At 43.2% G+C, this 19,656-nt stretch overlaps 1 protein-coding gene and 1 long non-coding RNA gene across 8 annotated transcripts in view; one reads left to right on the top strand and one right to left on the bottom strand.

Moving 5' to 3' along the window:
• Positions 1-2,715, bottom strand: part of LOC309539168 (uncharacterized protein) — a 389,363-nt gene extending 386,648 nt beyond the window's left edge. Inside the window, exon 1 of the transcript XR_014222708.1 lies at positions 2,491-2,715. The gene's annotated coding sequence lies outside the window, so the exon portion shown is untranslated. The remainder of the gene's footprint in view (positions 1-2,490) is intronic.
• LOC309539174 overlaps positions 1-19,656 on the top strand; it is a 101,851-nt gene that overhangs the window by 8,923 nt on the left and 73,272 nt on the right. For all 7 annotated transcript variants that reach the window (XR_014222729.1, XR_014222730.1, XR_014222731.1 and 4 more), the window contains exon 2: positions 15,622-15,697. This is a non-coding gene — a long non-coding RNA (uncharacterized lncRNA). The remainder of the gene's footprint in view (positions 1-15,621; positions 15,698-19,656) is intronic.

The following is a 19,656-nucleotide window of genomic DNA, read 5'->3' as shown; positions in this document are numbered from 1 at the left end:
CTAGTGACTAGCACAAAGTTGTAAAGTGTGGTTTTGAAGCAATAGCACAAACGGACCAGAGCTTTATATTGATCAGATGTTTTCCATTTGTTTATTTATAGCATTTATATAGGATGCACAATGACATATTCTTGGTGGCTTAGAAACTACAATACAATATTACAGTCCCGCTCATGAAAGTAGAGCGCCAGTCAGATGTAGGTGGAGAGGGATCATTGTGATGGACAGTACAGCAGAAAGTACAATCCTATCTATATTGACTGGATTGAAGGCAGCAGTAACAAAATGCTAGCCATTTGACTATCAATACTCAAAAGTCTTAGTAATGAACTCATCTTTTAAGAAAATGTATTCAGGTCAAAAATTCAAGAGAGCAATGATTAAAATCACTGACACGACTATTGAAGACAGTATCACGTAAAAATACTTTTGCTATACAGTGGTACCTTGGGGTACAGACGCTTCAGGTTACAGACTCCGCTAACCCAGAAATAGTACCTTGGGTTAAGAACTTTGCTTCAGGATGAGAACAGAAATTGTGTGGCGACAGCAGGAGGCCCCATTAGCTAAAGTGGTAAAGGTAAAGGGACCCCTGACCATTAATAATAATAATAATAATAAATTTTATTTATATCCCGCCCTCCCCAGCCGAAGCTGGGCTCAGGGTAGCTAACAACAATCAAAATAATCCAACATTCTAAAAACATTCATTATAAAATTAATTAAAATCAAATTGATGGCAACCATTAAGCAAAATTCTGTGTAGTCATGACCAACTCTGGTGTTGTGGCACTCATTTCGCTTTATTGGCCGAGGGAGCCGGCGTACAGCTTCCGGGTCATGTGGCCAGCATGACTAAACCGCTTTTGGCGAACCAGAGCAGCGCACGGAAACGCCGTTTACCTTCCCGCCAGAGCGGTTCCTATTTATCTACTTGCACTTTGATGTGCTTTTGAACTGCTAGGTTGGCAGGAGCAGGGACCGAGCAACGGGAGCTCACCCCGTCATGGGGATTCAAACCGCCGACCTTCTGATCGGCAAGTCCTAGGCTCTGTGGTTTAACCCATAGAGCCACCTGCGTCCCAACCCAGCTAAAGTGGTACCTCAGGTTAAAAACAGTTTTAGGTTAAGAATGGACCTCCAGAACGAATTAAGTTCTTAACCCGAGGTACCACTGTAATGTTAAGAGGCTAGAAAAACACAGTTTGCATAGATGAGAAGAAAGGTGTTACGTACACAGCATATTTTGCCACACTAGATCACCTGTGGGTCAAAATTATCTCTAATTACTTCTTAATAAGTACAGTATACAACACCTAAGGAGATATGCACAATGGGTAAATTCCTAGTCACATATTACATTGCCACAGATGTGGAAAAACTAGGCCAATTTGTTTTCATGCTTTGCTTAATTGTGCAGAAATTGCATGCCATATAAAGTATAATAAAGGCACCATATTGCAGAAACGGCATGCCTTATAAAGCATATAAACAAAAAACTGGCAGTGAAGAAGAAAAGCCGCTTTAAGAGGGGAATTATGGTTGCCAACTCTTGTTTCCAGCTGTACTCTTTTTCTACTCCAAACATACCCCCAATCTACTTTTTGACTTGTATTCAAAGCACAACTCTGTTTTGAATGATACAGGAGGAAAAGAGAGCTCTAGGAAGCAACTGGAGCAGAGAAGCCATATAAGCATTCTTCCAGTTCACACCTAATTAAATTTTCTTCTTTAATATAACGGCTTCTACCACAATAACCAAATCAATTAACATTTACCACGGATGGGCGCTATAGCCGCATATGGAAAAGGGGACCATGATTCTGTGTATATACCATACACCTGTGAATTTTCACGAGACCAGTTCACTGCTACAAAAAACAAAATACAGACCTGCAAACCTTTTCTCACAATGTCTGTGATATTACTGGCACCATATAATACCTAAAAATTGCAAGGAACATTGCAGCTCTAACTTTCCACAATGCTCATTTATACAGTCGGTGCAAGCAAGAGAGTTTATCAAAACTGATAAACATTTATGTCTCCTATTGAACGGGACGGTGTCTGATCTCCCTTGTTTTGCAACACTTGAAATGCTCATTATGCCTGGGGTTTTATCTCTGTGTTCGTGTGCTTATATAAGCAAATGGAGCTGGCACCTGGCCAGTTTTAAATTGGTCCAACAATTTGAAGGTGAGGCTTTCTCCCCTCCCCCTCTATTTGATTTGGTTTTATTTTGTTTTTCTACCATTTGATGTACGGTTCCCCCTTTCCCAGCCACATGCATTGCTGTCTAGCAGGAAATATTGAAACAGTTCAGCGTATGTGTATGTGTGTATACAATCTCAGGTTATATTTCTGTCTTGGAGAAGTGGCAGTTCTGCATCTGTACCTGAGCTGAAAACCTCTTGGTAGCACTGCCTTAAAGAGCAATATTATCAGAAACCAAAGGCAATTTCTAATTGTTAATTGGTTGAGATTACTCACTGTTTTGTCTGTGTCGTAGCTCTGCCGACGGTAGCGGGTCGACTTTGGTGTAGGGCAGGGGTAGTCATCCTGGTCCCTACCACCAACTAGCAGGCATTTCAGGATTCCAGGTGGGCGGTAGGGGGTTCTACGCCACATGTTACTGCAGCACTGGTGGGCGGTAAGGAAATTTTACCATCAAGAAAGATGCATTCGTGGGCGGTAGGTATAAAAAGGTTGACTACCCCTGGTGTAGGGGGATGTGTCCAGTCACATGACATCAATAGGCTACCAGATGATTGGTAGCTGGGTGGCCCCACCTACCTGTCAAAGTTGGTTTGGCAGTGCGAGGGAAATAAAGATCTGGCCCATCAGGCAAAAAAGCTTCCCCACCCTTGGCATAGAAGTAAGCACTGCTGAAAATGAGTTCCTGCTGTTCTTTTAGGCTCTGTTGCATGAATTTACTCCCAACTCATCTATCAAGTATGTCTTCAAACAACTAAAAATATGCTCAGTTTACTGCTGGTTCAGCCTAGAGATGAACTCCTAGAATGAATTTCAGAGTGTCTCTGTGATCTAATAGTGAAATTATATATTTATGGCACACTCCTGTTATCTTGCTTTTTATAGGTTCTTGTTAATAGCTATTTGCAGTAATGCTAATGCATTTTTCGTGTGTTTTGTTTCACCCTACCGTTCACCATCAATTAATGGAAAAATGAATTGCATTTTGAAAATTTCTGCAGGTGAACAAAAATGTCTGAAAGTTCTCATTGCGTAGGGTGCAGGGTTTTTGTCAACGACATCTTACTTTTCTCAGTGCTAGGGTGCAAAACTGGCTCAAGGGGTGGCTGGAAAGGAAAAGCAGAGATGGAAGCAAGAGGGAGAATAAATGGTAGGAAGCAAGGAGTTAAGCTGCTAGGGGAAGCCAGCTGCTGTGACTTGATCACATAAAGATAAGATCTTTAGGCTTGTGTCATCTCCTAATCTGTTATATTATGTGCCTAAATACTATCAGATTTGACCCGTGTGAGCCTAGATTTCACCAAGTTAAACAAACTCATTCTGTGCAGAACTAAGAAAAAAACAAGACTTTAAGCAGGCACAAGGCCTTAACTTAAGTTAGGCTCAGTGGCCTAGGATTGACCCTACAAAAGACTTTTACTTTGTCTCTCTATATTTATAGTGGGAAAGTGCGTTCGGATCTTTTTAAACACCATTGTTGAACATGCTGGGGGGGGGGGGCTAGCAGCATTTTATGATTTCCTGTCTTTTGGTTTACCCTACACTTTTCTAATACTGTACTCTATATTGATCCCTTCCATTGATATTATGTGGGCTGCAATATAACAAAATTCCTTCTGTCTCCCTACCTTTTGTATATGTACTCATTTGAACAGGCAACCTTAAGAGAACCCCCTGCCACCCTTTTTCAAATTTCCCATCTCATCTTAGCCTCTCAGCACTTCAGATGAACATCTGGCCCAGAATATTACTCTTCGAATCCGTCTGAGCTGAACTTTATTTAAGGAGAGTGCAAATAAATAAGTAATGCAATAGTTGCCTTTAATAGGGAAAGCAGGGTGGCATGTTTCTTTTATTCATTATTGCTTAATAAATCAGAAACCTGCAGTGACTGTGAGCAAATCACCATTTAAATCCACGGCCACCCAGAGGAAAGAGGCAAACAGTAAGATGTATTGCTGAGTCGGTACCTGGCAACAATATTGAATTACATGGAATTTTTTATATATAATGCACTAAAATGTAGTGCATTTTAGGCAGCTTCATACATGACAACTTTCCTACTATCAAGGTGGGGGGAACAGGCATGTCTGCATTTGTCACACATACATGTGCATTTGTGGTGCATGTGTGTTCTAGTAGGACTGATGCTTACAATTCGTGAAGTGCCCCATGGGTGTTCAGATGCCCTGCTGATTTCAGTAGATGTGTGTCTCAGCTAGCTTTCTCTGGCCTATTTCCAATCTCTCTGTATAAAACCCAGTTCCCCACATCCCTATTAATATCATGAAGCAGAATGTTGGAGACTGGTGGGAGGTGGGTGGATGTTAAATTTGGTCACAGGAGATGAAAGAGATTTATTTCCCACATTCCTGAATGCAGTCTGGAAGTTGGCTTTGGGAGCAGTGAATGGAAGGGTATTTCGGACACACGGTGTTCCTCCTGTTTTCCAAAGGCGGCTTCAGAGAGCTGCAGGGCAACAGAGGATTTGCTTCCAGCTCCTTGCCTACCTTTTCCACCTGGAACCCTTATTGACTAGCAGAGCATAGACAGACATCCTTGATGTCCTAGACCAGTGGTTCCCAATTAGGGGTCCAGGGAACTCACCTGAGCTGGAGCTGGGTAAGCCTGGCAGCGGACTGGGCGAGCCTCGTGCCGGCCAGGCTGAGACTGGGGCAGCTGGGGCAGGCAGCTGGGGCAGGAGCCCCTCCGTCACAGCATCCGCGGCCAACAGGGTTCCTCAGCCGCAGGAAGGCTGGCTGCTTGCAGACTCACCTAGGCTGTGACTGCCGCAGCCACTGCTGTTGAGAGCCCCGCGGCGGTGGGGGGAGGCGGAGGCGGGAGTGGTAAGGTGCAAGTTCTGAAATCCTGAGGTCAGGGGTGGTACGTCTCATTTTGCCACTTGAGGCAAAACAGGAAGTGCCACCCTGCTCTGCCACACTACCACCACACCACTACCCACCACGGGACACTCGCCACCATTGCGCCACCTGCCAGTGGCACTGCAGCTGTACCATACCCTCCAACATTTCTCTGATGAAAATAGGGACATCCCATTCCTTAATTATAATTTTACTATTTATGCCCCACACATTTTACTGGGTTGCCCCAGCCACTCTGGGCAGCTTCCAATGTATATAAAAATATAATAAAACATTGAACTTTTTTTAAAAAAAGAAACTTCTTGCATCTATATAGCAACATCTTTAAGATGGCTGTCAGAAGCAGATGAACATTTCCCACCTTTTCTACAGTCACAGAGCACATCTGTGCTGGGCTTTTTTTAAAGGAAGCTGGTGGCAGCAGATCTAATTGCCAGCAATCACCTGGCAGGAGTCCTCAGCCCTTGCAGAATCCTCTGCACATCTAATTTAAGCAAAGAAAGGCACAGGCTTGTAGGCTCTCAAGCCTATCAGAGCATGACTGAAGTGTAGTAAGGTTAGGTTTGGAATTTTAGTTGGTCCTGTGAAAGAGGACATGGATGATGAATTCTCCCTTTCCCCATACACAGAACAGTAGTCTTAACACTTTTCTGGATACAGCAGTATTTTATGTCGGTGTGGCACAGGAATGGCTGGTGGAGAGATGGAATCGTTGGCTACTTAGTTGATCAGGGAAAGGTTTGATTCAAACCCTGCAGCTTCATACCGTAGACTGGGACAACCCAGTCCATAGCTGTCAACTTTTCCCTTTTCTTGCGAGGAGTCCTATTCGGAATAAGGGAATTTCCCTTAAAAAAAGGGAAACGTTGACAGCTATGACCCAGTTGGATGGGGGGGGTACAAATAATAAATTATTATTATATTATAATAAAGGAGACTGGATGGCTGAGAACCCTTTACAAAGAGACTGGCCTTTTGGATCAGGCCTGTGCTAGCTTAATATTCTGAACATACTCATTTTTTTTCCTCAGAAGCAATCCCTCTGAATGTAGTAATGCATGGGATTGCAGCCCTAGTCAAAGATGGGTAGACTGGAAGATGGTTTCTCTGCTACCATTGGCTTCTGTTGGGCCACTTCAGATGAAATATTTTGGTGTTCATGCCCAGGCACAGTACACATTTAAACTAGACTGAAACCAGTTTAGTCATCCAGAATTCCCCCCCAAAATGATCTATCTGCTAAAGTAGGCCTTTGCTGACAAAAACCTAGTGTCACAATAGTCTTCAAGGTGCCACAGGGTTCTGTTGTTTTTCATATTAATGCTGTCTTGGGACCATGGCTCCTTCATAGAATTAAAGTTCCCAGGGATCCTTGATTTGGTACTGTGACACTTAAACGTGTTTAAAACTGGCTTTAATGTGTAATGTCGGCATGCTGTCCTAATTTTCAGACATCAGCTCGTGTTAGCTTTAGCTGAGAACTGCTGCACGTTTGTCACCTGTAGGAGGAGGATTGCTGTCTGAGCACCAGCATAATGAAGACTAAAGAGCTTTCTCCTGGACTCTTAGCATTTGCTGTTCTGTTCTTGGTCTGCATTTCCCACGGCACCCATTACTTCAGTATCTGGGCAGCAGAGACATGTTCAGAGTCATTTTAGGAAACCTGTAACCCCTTCCTGCCTATCTGTTGCTCCTCACTTGATGATGATGCTAAAAGCTATGTAGCAGCTTTAGAAACGCTGCGAACAGTTCTGTATGCCAAAGGGTAACTCTACTAAAAGCAGCGGGACTCCCACCCCCAAAAACAAGTCACCCCCATGCAAAACAGCTCAAAACAACACATCTGATATAGGGTAATAATAGAAGAATCCCTGGCGCCACTCCCTTTCTTGCAGGTTTTTGGGGGGCTGGATTTGGTAATGCCGGGTCATCCTCTGGTACTAGCTTAGAAACTGGCCTTATTTTTAGAGAGGACATTGAATTATAACAGTGCAAGTCAGCTGACTGCTTTGTCACAGAGCTGCTGCTTTCTACATTATCGCAAGTGCCAGAGCTCTCCCTGCTGCAGTTTTCTAGTCGCAGTGCGGCAAAGCAGACGCCTAGAACCGGGCACGGAGCAGCATAGGCTTTATTATTTTGTATTAAAAAACCTTCCATCTGTTTTACTGCAGTGTACATTTTTTTTTTACCTTTGTCCAGGAGAAGCATACCACCTGGATGTGCACGTTAGCTTCAGACATTCGCAGCGTCTCTTGAACGGAGGCACGCACTGCTCGGAGCCTTTTACCTAAATTGCCTCTGACGAAGAGCGATTGGTTTTTCTGCCTTGTATGTGAACAGTTGCTTATGCCACAACGACACACACCTGCAGGAACAGGACAAAGGAGACGATACCTGTTACTGTCTGGGGCCTTTTTAACCCCCCCTTCTGTTTTTGGTGGTTGTTTTTTTGCAAGCGCTCTGCTGCGGAAGCCTTCTCAATATCCCAGAGTAATATATTAGTTCCTGGTCCTATAGATATAGCCACAGTTTCTCCCACCGGTTAGAGCAAAAGCTCAAGCGAGAAAGCAGACTCCCTGACCTAAATCAATCCCAGTCCTTTTGGATGGATGCAGGGTAGCAGTCGGCTAGCAGTGTCACAGCCAGCCATCAAGTGGAGAATCTCTGGGATTGCAATCTCTTTCGCTTTCAGCCTGTGAGAATCGAGTGCTCCACTTTGCTACCCAACTGCTGCTGGTTTCTGTTTTTTTACATTTCTTTTCCATAAGCAGCTATTTACTTGTGGTTTTCTTTTCTCTCTCTTTTTTTAGCCTCCTAAGTGTATATTTGTGTGGATTAGTCTGTCGTGAGCGCAGTCCTTGTCCGCGTCACATTGGAAGCGAGGGCACTGAAGTCAGCCTGCCTTAGCAGTTGTTTCTTTCTGCGTGATGCTATGCAGCTAGAATGGGTTACATTGACAACAAAGGAAGACGCACAAAACATCACTATCTTCTGGGTTGTTGTTTCAGGAGAATATATAACTTCTTCAGTTGCAACACGCTCTTTTTTTTTTTTTGGTATTTTGCTGTTTCTTTTTCCTTTTTCCTTCTCTAAAGCCATCTAATCAAAGAACAGGCAACGTTGTGGATGTGGGTTTTCAAAATGCTATTGGAGGGGGGTGGCGATGTGATGGGGGGAGAGAAAAAGACAGCTCGTGGAGAACTGTGATTTGTGGCAAGCAGCACATCCTTTGCATTCTTGCTGATTTGAAAGACTCAGGTTTTTGTTGTTTTTTTGCGAAGAGGAAGCCCTAAGGGACAAGTTCTGTAACTAAGAAAGCGATCGTAGATAAAGGAATAAAAATGACAAGCGTAAATGGAGGCTCAGAGCAGAAGAAACTGTCAGTGCCTGGATGGCAGCTTCACCCAGTCTGAATAATTATGAATAATTCATAGAACAAAATTACTCTGCTTTCACCTTTTCCACTTAAAATGGCATGATGTGAATCTCTAATAAATTTTCAAGATAAAATATAATGCCAATTTGAATCCGAAGAGCTTTTTTTCCTCCTTTTTGCAGCCAGATGCTACACGCCGATTCTTCCAGTATACCTTTCACAATTATTCCGTGAGAATCCCACTTCATCACGAAGCACCATTACCAATGAAAATTACTGTGATTACAATGGCAACAATAGAATGCCATCAAACGATTTCTAATTTACCTAATTTGCTAAGGCTGACTGCATTAGTTTCATTGCCCTGGTCTCCATGCCTGGCATCTTGGATCCATATCAGAAAGAGACAAAAGTAGCCTCGGTGTTCAGCACCTTTAACTTCGACGGCACAGGAGAAAATGCAGCCATGTGTTTCATGGTTTCAGCCATGTATGTGTTACACGCCTGCTTTTCCATCATCCTTGGCGATTTTGTTTAGCTTCTGGGCGTAGGATGGAATTCTGTTACAGGTTTGTGGATACCGTAATGCTCAAGTGCTTTAAACTGCAGGAGATTTTCAACTGTACGATCTGTACAGTATATATACTTTGAATTAGATAAGTCTTCCCCCCCTCCTTCCCCTCATTTGAACGGTTATCTGATTCCAATATAGAAGAGCTTTATGCTGCCGATGACACTTATGGTTCGACTACTTAAGAATATAATCTGAAAATGGTTGCAGTCGACAAAGCAGATGAAAACTGTGTACGTGGCTTTGAGAATTGTTATTATTCATTCAACTCTTATCCAGTGATTTTATAGTAATATGTTTGGTTAAACTAAAATGTTCCGACCATTTTGGGAGGGGGGTTTGAAATTAATCAACTAGGCAGCAATATAAGTAGTGCATTTTCTTCTTCAGGGGGCACTCAAAGGTACGCAATGCCTGCAACTCTTATTGTTGTTGTTAAAAAGTGCTGCACTTACTGTAGAAACTTCATGGTGAGTACCGGCACCTCTTTTTCTAGAAAGAAAGCACTGAATATAAGACATTATCAAAACATGCTAATATTCTGAATGTGCTCTTTTGGTACTAAATTTCAGTACTAGCCATTACTATGGAAAGACAGAGGATTTGAGTGACAGTTTATTAGTGTTGGTTCCTAACAATGCAATGCCTAACTCAGAAGTAAGCCCTGTTGAGTTCAGTGGGGGTTACTCTCATGTAAAACTACAGGACTGCATCCAAAAGTGGAATTCAAGATTGTCACTATGTGTTCAGATACATACAGATTCTGAATGCACTTGAAATAGTAAGGGGAGCTAGAATATATTGGGGTTGAAAATCTGCACCGAGGTGCAAATACTGTTAATTTGAGTAAATGCATTAAAAAAAAAATTCATTCGTATCAGCAGATTCAAAGAATATTTAAAAGGTGCTTTTTATAAAAGCAAAAGTATGCAGTAGTTATTTTCAACTACAAGACTTCTTAATTATGCACTAACTTGCCTTAGTAGTAGAGATGTCATGTATTGGCATACTTCACTACTATTGCAAAAGCATATTTAACAAAATACACAAAATACATTTCTTTAATAATATTTTAAAATGTTATATTTTGCATTTAATTTACATAATCTGTTTTTGTTTGTTGGTGGTGTGCTTCTCCATTGCATTTTTAGCTTCCACAGAGTTTTAGCTGAAACTTTGACAAAATTTTTGCATGGTACCACTGTATATTTGAAAGGTACGGTCAGCACCACCCACAAGCCATTTAAGGCTGCTGCCTACCAAAAGTCCACATCATTGCGTGAAAATATGTGGTCTTCAGTAATTTGTGCAATCCAATCGGATTCAGATATAAATTTCCATGTTTATATAGCTGCTGTGTTTAATTGGTGTATCATTTAACCCTTTATTGCATTCTGCGTTTGGCAATGGATTCGGAAGAGTTCCTTGCAGGCTGTTACTAGCAGGAAAAAAAGCAAACTTACAGAATTACTTGAATTGCCGCAGTGCAAACAGTTGCTTGCGCTGCAGTCCCTGACAAGTGAGCCATTTTCCTCATGAGGCAGGTACTAGGGAAAAAAAACAGCATTCAGAGTTGGACTGCAGTGGCTGGGATGCTCAAATGGTCCTTAGAATATCACATATCAGAACTCTCAAAGGCTCCACCTCCTCCCCAGCGAGTTTCAGGGACGCACGCCTGCCCTAACACTTTCAGTGCTTGACATTCTGGTACTAGGTCTTGAGCTTCTTTGTGATGGCTAGCACCCAAACTCTTATTTGTGGCATTGCACCAGTAGAGGAGGGCATTGTGCCTGGTCCTGTGCACTTCTGGAGCAGTGATTGGATGGACAGAATGTGGCTGCGGAGGCACAGGATTGGCTTGTTTCCATAATCCCTATCAGGAATAGTAGCTCTTCAGGCTTGTGGGATCTGCTTTTTGTTTGTCTGGCATATAAGACAGATGCTCGGCCTCTGAGTTACACTCCTTGCCGGTTGTTGAGAACCTACTGCATCAAGCAAAAGACCTCCCCTACCCTAGCATCTTGTTCTCATGGTAGACAATCGGATGCCTATAGGAAGCCCATAAGCAGGGCATGAACGCAGCACAGCTATCTGCATTTATGTTCTCCCACGACTGCTATTCAGAGGCACACCACCTCACACCACATAAGGAGGCTGAGCTTAGGGACAAAGTTACATATTTTTATTAGACGATCAGCAATCTGATATTGATGCCATTTCACCCCAATGATGAGTTTGCTTTAAATTTGTCAGTAAAGCCTAAAACAGGGGTCAGCAAACTTTTTCAGCAGGGGGCCGGTCCACTGTCCCTCAGACCTTGTGGGGGCCCTGATTGTATATTTTTTGGGGAAAAAATGAATGAATTCCTATGCCCCACAAATAACCCAGAGATACATTTTAAATAAAATGACACATTCTATTCATGTAAAAACACCAGGCAGGCCCCACAAATAACCCTGAGATGCATTTTAAATAAAAGGACACATTCTACTCATGTAAAAACACACTGATTCCCGTCCACGGGCCAGATTTAGAAGGCGATTGGGCTGGACCCCAGGTTTGCCTACCCATGGCCTAAAACATTGTCTCTTGTGGCTTTGATTTCCCTTAGTTCCTCAGACTGCTTTCCTGGGTAAGCTCGTGCTCCATACTTTTAAGTGGCCATTGCCAGTGGGTTTAATGTAGCTATAACGAGCACAGGGGACAAAACGGGAGTTCCATAGGACCCATAGACCAAAGGCTAAGGGGCTGAGCAGTGGCCCCCCAGCACCACCTTCTGGAACTTGCCTTTCAAATAGTGCTGAAGCCGTCACAAAGCCATCTGTAACCCAGGTAGAGAATCCAGAGGTTACCATAGTAGGTGGCATTGAAAGACACAGAGCGATCCTGCAGAAATGACGATGCCACGCTCCCCCTATGCAGTTTCCAGTGCAGGTCATCTGCCAGTGCAGATTCAGTCCCCGAACAAAGCCGTCTTCCCAAGTGGAATGCATCCATACTATCCAAGAACCTACCATTTGCTTAAACATCTTGCACACAGAGAAAGGGACAGTAGAAGCTGGCTGATAATTATCCAGGACAGAAGGCTCTAGGACAGGCTTCCCCAACCTGGTGCACTTCAGATATGTCATACTACATGTGCCATCATACCTGGCCATTGGCCATGCTGACTGGGCTGATGGGAGTTGTAGTTCAAAGTATCTGGAAGATGCAATGTTGAGGAAGGCTGGTCTAGGGATTGACGGATGTGCCAATGCAGATGCTTAAGATCAGGGTGTCAGCTGTTTTTTTTTAAGCATTTCACTTCCCACTCAACTAGTTTATCATGTGTAAAACTGGAATTTCTGCAAGTAATTTAAGTTGAGCATATGTTCCAAATAACAAAAATATATTTCCAAGGATTCACAAGTTAACTGAATTAATGGGTCTAATATAATACACAAGTCGTATTTTTTTTTTAAAAAAAGGAGTGAGATTAAATTAATATCCTTTTGACATTTGTGGTTCATGTGGACATGCATCAGGATATTAAAAGCATACAGGGGAAGGAGTTCAATGTTGTGCTATGTCAGTCGTTCCATCAGGGCGAGCTTTTCTTTCCGCTTGCCAAATGGAACAGTCCTCTTCTTCCCCCATATGCTGTTCTGGGGGTTCTCCCAACTGCCCTAGAGCCAGTTTTGGGGGGCACGGGGAGGAAGGGGGGGAGCCCTACTTTTCTAGCAGAAGCCCACAACACTCTAAAATATTGAGGATCCTATATCATCATCATCATCATTATCATCATCATCATCATCATCATTATTTACTCTTAGTGGAGAAATGCTTTCATTCTTTAGGGCAGTGGTTTTCAACCAGTGTACCATGGCACCCTGGGGTGATGGTCAAGGGTGCCATGAGCAGCACTGAGCCCCCATCCCTCCTTCCTTCCCTCCCTCCCTCCGATAAAAAAACCCCATTGCTTCCAACACAAATTGGAAACTCCCTACTCAAGCAGACAAACGAGCCGCGTTTCTCTACTTTTTTCATGTATCTCTGCTATGTGATGCTGGTCATCTGTCCATCCATGGTCATCTGTCATGAATGCTTTACTTGAGATTCCTGTATTGCAGGAGGTTGGACTAGGTGATCCTTGGAATACCTTCCAATCCTATCATTCTGTATGCATATTGATTTATACCAGGCATAGGAAAACTCCAGCCCTCCAGATGTTTGGGACTACAATTCCCATCATCTCTAGCTAACAGGACCAGTGGTCAAGGATGATGGGAATTGTAGTCCCAAATTATCTGGAGGGCCGGAGTTTGCCTATGCCTTACACCCAGCCCTAACGCTATTTACAGTTTCACCCAGTGGCTTTGTATAGATGTTGAAACATTTCGGGTGAGAAGATGGGCTCCTTTGACAGCTGTTGCTAGGTAAACTCACTGTGGGGTAGGGGAGTGGGTGGGATTTCATCAGAGAAAGGGATCCACCAGAGAACACTTTGCCAAGGTGGAGCCAACATGGAGACAGCCCTGTATGAACTACATAGTTACAGAAACTGTAGTGTAACTCAGAATAGCTCATTGATAGTAACTGTGCAAACTATTGATACACATTATTCTTTTTTATTCAAGCTATATTCTAGTAAAGTATTTATTAAAGTTGTAATTCTAGTAAAGTATTATTAAAGTAATATTTAAGCCAAGTTGTAGCCTGGTCCTAACTACATTTTCCCTAAATCAAGTCTAATTGATTTCAGCAGCATTCCAATTTAACATATTTTGGACTGGAGTCTTAATCATATTTTCTTTAGGGAAAAAATGTTCCTAATTTCCAAAACAGAGCTTTGCTTAGTATGTTTTCATGAGTAGTGATGTCAAGGTAAATGTTTGCAAAAGCTAAGGGTTGGTGCAAACCCAAACACTAGTCCCCTTGTAACTTCTTATAGGAGACCAGGAGCCAGCAACTGGTTTGCAAGGTCCCTTGGCTGGCTTTAAGAGGAAACTGGCACTACAACTGCATGTGCCATGTGACTTACCTTTACTTTTCTGGGTAACAATACTGAGCACTGTTCCAAATTGTCAGTCTTGTTTCATTTCAGTTTGAGAGAGTGATTGATTATTTTTATTTTATCTATAATAGCATTTATAGAAAGCATAGCAGCCACTGGGGATTTTTCCCCCTTAAGCCACTCATTCCTTTACAAGCCTCTGCTTAATAGGACAGACTTTTACATGTGGGCGGCGGAGGGCAGCGAGTTGTGCATGGAAGTTTCTTATAATTTATTTCATAACAAATATACTTCTTTTTGGAACGCTAGCTTATTAGGGCATGTCTAGTCCAGGCCAGCTGTGATGTGCACACAGCCAAGGTCAGCTTCCTTGGGTATGGAGAAGAAAAACAGTGCCAGAACTAGCCTTAGTACAATTGATCTTCTTCATACATATACTCCCATAGATAATTTAGATAATTTAATTGCAAACATTAGCACAACTGAACACAAATGGGGAAATGGGATCATGCCGACAAGCCCTGACTTAGTCTATGGATATACCTTTGTACATAAAAAACTGTATGTCCATAGGTTCTGGTATATGCAGGTGGGTTCCTGTCTGACATAGGAACCATGCAAAAAAGGTCAAGGGACACAACATGTTGCTGGGATCCCATTCTCCCCTTGCCCAAGTACTATGCATTCATTGTACACACATCCAGTCAAGAGAACAAGTGCTGTTGTTTCCTCAGCTTAGCATATGAGGCTGCCTATGAGAGAGGAGCAAAGGCATTTCTAGTCTACGTAGCATCTGCCCAACCAGATGCCTGTTGGAAGCCCGAAGAAGGGCATGAAAGCTCTTCAGCAGCTGATAACCCATAGCATTTTGCCTCTGATGCTGGAGGAAATATATGACTAACATGGCTAGCAGCCATGGATAGCCTTATCTTCCATGAATTTGTTCCGTCTTTTAAAGCTGTCCAAGTTGGTGGCCTTTGCTGCACCTTGAGGCATCAAGTTCCAGTCTATGTGCTGTGTGAAGAACGGCTTCCTTTCAGAACTTCTCCCACCATTCAACCTCTTTGACCACCCTGGGTTCTAGTATTATTGGGTTTCAACATCCTGTTGTCCAAGGTCCCCCATATTAGCTGCTGTAGGATTGGCGCATAGAAAGAGAGGAGGTTCATGACAATGTTGCTTTATGCCGATGTTGTTGTAGATGGTTCGACATGTAGCAAACAATCACTTGTCATTTCCCCACAGTGAGTTTGGCATGTGACAGGTCTGTAAGAATTCTGTAATTGACTCTCAGGTGTGTGGTCTCAGCTCAATGGGTCTGGCAGCAGGAGCCATACTGTATTTTTCAAAATTTAATTTTGCCTTTCTTTTGTGTGGAATGCTGCCCTCTTTTTTTTGTTTTGTTATGAATGGTGTTATTACAACGGCAATAACCAGATGCCTCAGCAGGCATATTTTCATTATGCTCCTATTGTTTATACGTGAGCAGGATTTTAAAACTCTGTTTTACACTGAAGTGTCTGTTTCCCCTTCCTCCTTTTAAGTTTGATATGATTTCTCACTGTGGGCCATTTATTATTGATAGGACAAAGTGAAGTGACTGGAGGAGCCCTTATGAAGATGGCAGGGGAAACGCTGGAGAAGCTCGGAGCTAGACCAAGGTAAAGTCTGAATTGGATTTCATGTGTGAAGAACCTTTTGAACACCTAGGACAAGTGCTGTGCTATGTAACTGACTCAGGGACTTGATTTCTGAGTTGAGCACTATTCCTATGAATACCAGTTCCTGGGAACCATAGAATTGTAGAGTTGGAAGGGACCCTAAGGGTCATCTAGTCCAACCCCCTGCAATGCAGGAATCTCAGCTACAGCATCCATGACAGTTGGCCACACTTAAAAACCTCCAAGGAAGGAGAGTCCACAACCTCCCAAAGGAGATCATTCCACTCTTACAAGAGTGCCATTGCACCAAACTCCTGCTTTCAGGCTTCCCATAAGGCATCTGGTTGGCCACAGTAACAACACAACACTGAGACAGATGGGCCTTTGGCCAGATCCAGCAGGGTTCCCCATACCCCCAGATGTTTTTGGGAATCGCTACTGGGTACTTTCAAAGGTCTGATATTGATACTGTGTTTGGTATTAGCTGTTTCCTCAAGTCTCAAAAATGAATCAGATCATTACCAGCTCAGCAGCAGTTTAGGAAGTGAAGGTCAGGAACGCGATGCCTCCTAAGCCCTACTTGGGTGCTCTGCTTGCATGTGAAACCTACAAGCTAGCACAAAGAGTGGGGACGAGTGTGCTAAAATCCCCCCCCCAATCGTCTGCCAACCAATGGAGGGTGGAAGTCTGAAGCAGGGAACCTCTTCTACGTGTAGAGTCTCCCCATGTGATTTAGAATGTCAGTTGTGCAGCAGAAAATTCTATGATTGTATTATGAGTTGCGTGTCTGCCTGAGACTTGTTTTATCCAAGAGAGAAATACTGGCCATTAAACTGCAGTTTATTCAAAAAGAGGAAATTCTCCTGAAATATGATCCACTTTACATGTTACCCTTGCAAATATGCTAGGAAGTCAAACGTCCTTCTGGCTGAGATCCTGGAGAGCCTCTATGGGGTAGATATTACTAGGCTAGAAAGATGAATAGTTTGATCTCTTAATAATGCAACTTCCTGTGTTCCCTGGGAGTACTGTGCTCCTTGTGGCCAGCCCAGGCCTGTCAGGAGACAATTTTGCACTAGTGGTATCTTCTAAACTGTTTCCTCAAGGCTTTCCAGCGTAGGTTCTGTTATGTATTGGAAGACCCACCATTTAACAGGTTCATCCACACTTTGCTTGTCCCACGCTCAGAAAGCATGGCTCTGAGTGGTTTTCCATTATCCCCACTGCATTCTATGGAAAAAACTGCTCTTTACTGCTGAATCGGAACAAATGTCAGTTTGTGGAAAACCCGATGGACATTCGTTCCAATTCAGCAGTAAGGAGCAGGTTTTCCCTGGACAAAGTGGCAGGACAAACAAAAGTGTGGACGAGAGCTCATGGAGTGCACTGCAGTGGTAGGTGTGACATTACTCAGGCATGGGTCACTGAGACGAAATCCTTTTCAGAGAGAAGCAGGTAAGTTGGTGCAGCATAAAAGGCTTAGCTCTGTGCAGGGATCTGATTCTTGGCTCAACATTCTGCTCTGTTGCTTAGGTTTCTCAATCGCACACTTTTCCCTATATACATTGCTCGCTTGGTAGGGAATTTGCATAGTGTGGTCACTGTGTTGTTAACAGCTACCACATGATGCTTTTAAGAGTGTCCATGTGAGGACCATAGCATATTTGCTCTTTTCAATCTCTTTACTTCTAGAACAACCAAATCTTTTACTCTTTTTTCAAAAACAAGAAGCCTTGATTTATAGTACTAAAGAAAATGGAAAGTGACACAGAGACACACAGAGAGAAAAAACCCTGCAGGAGGAAGTATTAAGGTAAAGGTAAAGGTACCCCTGCCCGAACGGGCCAGTCTTGACAGACTCTGGGGTTTGTGCGCCCATCTCACTCAAGAGGCCGGGGGCCAGCGCTGTCCGGAGACACTTCCGGGTCACGTGGCCAGCGTGACAAAGCTGCATCTGGGAGGAAGTATTAAAACATGCTAAAACACCCCCCCTCCCTGGCCTCAAATCCTTTTTTATTCATATTTTCAGGAACAACCATCTCTACAGGGTACCTAAAAGATAATAATGTACTGGAAGTTCTCTGAGTTCCTTCCCTGGATCATCACAGACCAGTGCACTATAGATTTTGATTGCTTACTGAGCACTTCTTAACTGCGGTGTTATTTTAACCTAGGGCATTATACTGCCTAACCTTGTTGTGTTGGTTAATTATATTTCTTTCCTTTCTAGGAATGTAAGTTTACTCTGTCTTGATTATGCCAGACCGCAAATCCTTGAAAGGCATATATACTGTAGCTCTGGGGGTGGAAAGGGCCAGTTGGGCTTAAGCCATCTCTGGGAAAGCTCCACCATCGTTTGCTATTAAACTGGCCAAATTCCCTTTTGTTCCCACATTAACAGCTGCCTGCGGTGCCTCTAGCCTTGACATTGTTTTTTAGTTGCACGCTAAATTTCAGCGATTGAAAGAAATTTGGCCCTTCCCATGTTCATTTGGGAGGAAGGGAGTGAAAGAGAGAAATAACAGTGTATCTGATTAATTCTAAATTCTATACACCAGCAATAAAAACGTCAGCAAAAACTGCAAGCTATTGCCCCAAATTATGTCCACCTAATCCATCCTGATAATTTTTCCCATTGGCCAAAGGAAACAAAGTTCTGTAGCCTTAATTTTTGTCCTCTCCTCTCCTGCTTCCAGGGGATGGATTTTGCTTGTTTTGTGTAAACTGCGCAATTTAAGTCAGCTCTAGAAACCAATAAAGATGAAACATACAACACTCCAGTGAAGTCATTTGGGAATATTGAATCCAATAACGTTAACCTGTGTCTGGAATTCCATATGGAGAAAAGATACTGCGGAAGGAGGAGATGTGAAATGTTTAGACGCCATTTCCCGTTGTTAAAACTGTGTGTGTTTTTGTGCTTTTTGGCAGTCCACCACTGCACAAGGAATGGGCAGTCTGTCTCCCTTTGGATGTTGCTGGACTGCGATTCTGATCATCCCTGTTGCTGGCTGGGGCTGATGGGATTTGTAGTTCCACATCTGGAGGGTTGTCACAAGTGCCACCACAGCACTCCACTCTAAAATAAAAGGCAGTGCCCTCCCCTTAATTTAAAAAGGGATCATATTTCTGGCATTCACTGCCAGAAGATCACTGCTCTTGCTGACAAGCCTTCACTGGAATGTGGCCAGTGAAAGGCAGTGAATGGAAAGGTCACAAATGTCAGGGACACAAAACTGTTAGGCCACAAATTATAAGCCCTGTGGGCTGTCATGCTTTCTGAGCCTTGGGGCCATGTCACGCCACAGTCGGAGCTCTTGTGTTCAAGATGGGGTGTTCAGTAGGCTCACGAATCAGAAAGATCACTATGGTTCTCTAATCCTGACTATATTTGCCAACATCATAGTAACATTGCTGCTACAAGCAAATTTATTTCATTGACAAGTGGGGCCTCCAGCACAACGCTGTGAAGAGGGGAGGTCCTGTTCAGGGCTCTAATCAGACCAGAAGAGGCAGATTGTGGTCCTGGTCAGGCCTCTTAGCTCAGTTGGTAAAGCATGAGACTCAGGGTCATGAGTTTGAACCCCATGTTGGGTGAAAGATTCCTGCACTGCAGGGAGTTGGACTAGATGATCCACGTGGTCCCTTCCAACTGATTCTAAGAATTCTGATGTGCTATGTAAATTTAGAGGGCTCCTAGGCTCAAACATGAGCTTTTATAGTGCTTTAATAGGGTGGGGAGATCAGTTATGGAGAACGAAGTAGGCTTATACAAGTGTTTGTGTGTATTGTGGTTTTTTATTTATTTCACGTCTCCCAAACACTTAATATCTTCCCTTGTCTAACCTGAACATTTACTCTAAACTGTAATAGGTCTGAACAGGTTAATTCCCTCATATTACTAGATATGCAGGGAGGAAGCTATGTTACACACAGTCAAGAGTAGTTTAAAGGTGGCT

The sequence above is a fragment of the Podarcis vaucheri genome (genome assembly GCF_965113315.1).
Source record: "Podarcis vaucheri genome assembly, chromosome: 8".
In the NCBI taxonomy this organism is placed as follows: domain Eukaryota; kingdom Metazoa; phylum Chordata; class Lepidosauria; order Squamata; family Lacertidae; genus Podarcis; species Podarcis vaucheri.
Note: the sequence above shows the minus strand (reverse complement) of the source record. Positions and strands in the feature narration are given on the sequence as shown.